Raw genomic sequence first — 4,885 nt, 5'->3', positions numbered from 1 at the left:
ACTCAGTTGGGTCGCCCTTCTTTGGGATGGGAACAAATATAGACCTCTTCCAGTCAGTTGGCCAAGTGGTTGTTCTCCAGATTTCTTGGCACAACTTGGTGAGCACATCCACAGCAGCATCTGTTAGCTGAAATATGAGAAAAGAGAAATAGTGGGAGACTAGAACAAAGATAAAAAGCTACTGGAAAAGTGCAACAATGAATGACTAGAAACCCTAAGTCTCTGTAAACTTTCATTAAAATTCATTAAACACCAAAAAGTAAAAAGCTACTATCAATACAAAGAACTCTCCCATTAGCAAGAAAGAAAAAACTAGAAAATTCATGAAGAGAGTATGAGTAGAGAAATTTCAAGAACTATTTGATTTAAGTAACCAAGAAATATGAAAGGTAGCATGATCTCTCTAAGACAATGCCCATTAAAGTGATGTATAAAGAGTGAAGGTAGCATGAGTACAGCCATGTCTGACTTCTGCTAACTCTACAAAGGGGAACTGTCCCTGTCAACAACCAAAGTGCAAAACTGATTCCTATAAGGTCACGCTCCTGCACCTACTTCTAATTCCAGCACTGAATGTTACTACTCTACTGCATCCGAAATGCATTGCAGTGACTACACAGACTTTACAAAACCATATTAGTGGTTATGGGGCTTATTGGACAAGTTAACATTCCATAATTCCATTTGGCAGTAGAATACAATTCCTCAGTCCAGACAGCTTCTCAAATGTGGTCTCAGGCCCTTCGACCTTCAGCCTCACAGCTTGGGTCAGTGTTACGAAGTTCCCTTAGTCCTGCCAGTTACATCTTCTCTCAGTGCTCCAGCAAGCCTGTGAAGGCTTCTGGCTCCATGTGGCTGCAGTTGGAGGCTGCTTTTGCTCTTGTCTAGATCTCGGTGTGGCTGGTGTAGGGATCTCTGGCCCCATAAGACGTGCTCTGCTTCTTCCTTTTTGGTGTTGATGCCGAATTTGTGCAGCTGAATCCACTTGATTTAATGGCAAGAGCAGCAGCCTCCTTTTGGATAGACAGACTAACACCCTGTGTGTATGATCCCACCCATATGTGTGCCAAAGTCAATGGCTTGGAAAGGCATTTTGAACAATAAACACACATAAAGTGAGAAATCTCTTTCTAGAACCATTAAGATGGCAAATAAATGTGTTGGGACCTGCCATACAGCTGCCGAGTCAATTCTGACTCCCAGTGACTGTGGAACAGAGTGCCATGCCCTATCATGGGTTCTGAAGCCCATGCATCTTTTAAGGGAGCTGGCTGGCTGATGGAATCAAACCATTGACCTTTCAGCTAGTAGTCTAATACTAACTACCACTAGTCCACTGTAACACCAGGGTTCCTTGTGTTAGCACCTACTACTGTGAATTTCTTTCTTTAAGAAAAAAAGGGGGGGGGATAGAAGAACGGACTGGGGAGGAGGGTGGAGAAAACAGTGCAACAATGAATGAATGAAAACCCAAAATCTCTGTAAATGTTCATTAAAACTAATAAAATTTAATAATAATTTAAAAAAAATCTTCCAGAACGAAGGTAGCATAGTGGAGTGGGCCTGGGGGGGGAGATTGAATAACAATGAAAGAATTTTTTTCTTTTACTTTTCAAAAAGAAAAGCTAATTAGTGGGGAGGTGTAGGCAGGGAGAAAAGTGCAACAATAAATGAAGGGAAATCGAAAGTCTCTGTAAACTTTTGTTAAAATAAAATTTTAAAAAGAAAAAATAATCTATTGCATGAAATGAATCTTCCCTCCTATTAATAGGTGAGATGACTGAAGCATGGAGAGGTCAAGAAACTGACCCAAAGTCACACAGTCATACGGTTTCTAATTGCAGCAGATTCTTGAGTTGGGCAGAAAGGGTTCAAATCCAAATGTGCAGCAACATTGAACAAACACATCCCAGTTTTGAGGCAAGTTAAAGTCTGCCTCTGCTACCACCTACCAGCTGGCAACGAGGGAAGTCATTTCCTCTCACCACCTCAGCATCTCCTGCAGTGGACAGTGGCACCAGCCAGGTGCCACACAGTCGGAGCACACGGTAGGTTTTAACGCCCATCTTCTGAGCTGCACAGGTGCTCCCTGCTTTGACACAATGGTGAGACCTTTCAGTCCTTTCCTGCTAATCCCTGGCGCTATTTGTGTGTTAACTCCTGATGGTGCAGATTCTCTGGTTCCTGGACAAGATTCACCTGCTTAGGATTGGGGACTGGATACTTTGCAATCTTTGGTGAGCCCGGCTTGTGATCCTTTTTCACCTCAGTGAGAAAATACTTTTACTATGGAGTTTAAAAATCCGTCTGGATAACTGTAGTTTTTGTATTTTTAAAAGGTATTTGCAGTGAATAAAGCATTGGTTGTTCAAAATTCTGTCATTCAGTCTCCAACCTCATTTCTGTCACCAAGTCCATATTTTCCAATGACCAGCCCTTTTTTCAACATTGGCATTCTAGTCACCAAGTAATGCATCTTGATTGCATGTTCAGTCAGTTTCAGACTGCAAAAGTTGATAGCAAAGCTCAGTTTACTCATTGTTAGCTACGGTTACTGGCGCATATATTTGAATAACGATAATAGATCTTCTTTATATGCATATGGATGGTATCCGGTTGCTCACAGCATTGTTCTTTTTTTAATTTTTTTATTATTGTGTGTGTGTGTGTGTGTGTGTGTGTGTGTGTACATGTACCATCAAATCAGATCTGACTTGTACAGGAGGAGATTGTTCCTCCTTCTCCAGCAGAGCATCTGGTGGATTTGAACTGTGCACCTCTGGGACAGATCTTGAAATGTTCTTTTGGACCCTGAATGCAACACCATTGATCTTCAGTTTTTCCTCCCCAGCACAATACAACATGACTATCTGATTCAGAATGACCAATACCAGTCCATATCAGCTCAGTAACACCTAGAATGTACCTCTTGATGCCTCCCTTTCATTTTTGACAACTTCAGTTTTCCTAGATTCATACTTCATCCATTCCATGTTCCAATTATTAGTGGATGTTTGCGGCTATTCTCATTTTGGGGGGAAGATTCTTTGGAAAAAGACATCATGTTGAGAAGGGTCGGAGGACAAGAGGAAGATGTTCAGCATGGTGGATTTACAGTGACTTGTAATAGTGACATGACAGACCTTGAGGGTGGCCCAGGACGGTGCGATTCCCCCGTTATCCATGAGGCCGCTATGAGTCCTAGTCAGCTTGCTCTGATACTTAGCAGCACCAGGGAAGGAACATTCTCATCATTCCATATATTTTTCATCTAGAAAATATTTTTTCTAAATTTATAGCAGATTATTTGACCAGGAGAGATTGTAGTAGATTTTGTGATGCAGGTACAAATTAGAGGAAAAAAAAAAAAATCCAACACTCAACAGAGTAGTGTTTGGTGACGACTCATAGTGACCTTATGAACAACAGATCTGAACTCTGTCCTGTCCTGTCCTGTGCCATCCTCAATCTCCAACACTTTGAAATCCATTGCTTTAGTCACTGTCAGTCCACCTGGTTGACAACTTTAGTTTTCCTAGATTCATACAACAAATACTTCATACATTCCATGTTCCAATTATTAGTGGATGTTTGCACCTATTCTCATTTTGGGAACCAGTTTGTTCTCCTAGCGGTCCATGCATCCAATACTCTTCGCTAGCACCACAGCTCAAAGGCATCAATTCCCCTTCTATCATCCCTAGTCATGGTCCAGCTTTCTGGTGCATAGCAAGTAATTGTAAAGACCATGGCCTAGATCAGGTGCACCTTATTCTCCAGGCTGATAACATTGCTTTGGTACTCTATAGTTGTAGCTTTTCTTCTGAGAAGTGGCTGGTGGTCCTCCCCTCCTTCACTGTCCCTCCAGCCTCCCAAGCATGATGTAACCTCTCCTAGGAACATGCTCAAAGTGTGGGAGACGAAGCTTCATCATGTCTGCTGCCTCCAAGAAGCACTCTGGCTGCACCTTCTCCAAGACATACCTGTTTGTTCTTTTGCCATCCATAGAATCTTCAGCACTCTTCTCCAACACCACAATTCAAAGGCATCAATTCTTCTGTCATCCTTATTCATTGTCCAGCTCTCAGATGCACAACAAGTGATGAAAAGGCCATGCCCTGAATCAGATGTGCCTTAGTCTTCAAACTGACATCAGTGCTCCTTTATAATTTAGGTCTCTGGCTACAGCCTTTCCCACTGCAATACGTCTCCTGATCTCACAAGTGTACTGATTGTGGATCCAAGTAAAATGTAGTCGTTCACAGTTTCAATCTTTTCTCCACCTATCATGATGTCTCTTGGCTCAGTGGCGAGAATTTTTGTTTCCTTGGTGTTGAGTACATCAAGCCCTTCAAGTCCTCACTTTGAAGAAATGAGGTTGTGTCATCTGCATAAGGATGAGTCTTCCTCTGATCCTGAATAATCTCAACATATAAACTGAGTAGGGATGGAGAAAGGATATAACCCTGATGCAAAGGTTACATAACCCACCAACTGCAGTAAATCTTTAGGGAGGAAATTGCTCCTTTTTCTTGTGAGAACTGGCTGGTGGTCCTGAACTTCGACCTCTTGGTTAACAGCACATTGTGTAAAACATTACACCACCAGAGCTCCTTTCGCTAAAAGGAAGGAACCACCAGTACATGCAGCAATTTGCACCAATTCAGCAGACCTGACTAGGGAGGATAGGAGAATTGATGCCTTTGAGTATTGAATGTACCATGGACTGCCAAGAAAAACAGATTCATCCTGGAGAGGGTTAAACCAGGATACTCCTTGGAAGCAAGGATTCTGGGGCTTCGTCTGACATACTTTGGACATGTTGTAAGGATGGACAGGTCCTTGGAGAGGGACATCATGCTTGGTAGGGTGGAGGGACAGCGCA

This window comes from Elephantulus edwardii, unplaced genomic scaffold (genome assembly GCF_000299155.1).
Source record: "Elephantulus edwardii isolate Elephantulus edwardi_28Jun2011 unplaced genomic scaffold, EleEdw1.0 scaffold00328, whole genome shotgun sequence".
NCBI classification, from domain to species: domain Eukaryota; kingdom Metazoa; phylum Chordata; class Mammalia; order Macroscelidea; family Macroscelididae; genus Elephantulus; species Elephantulus edwardii.
This window is presented reverse-complemented; position numbering follows the sequence as displayed.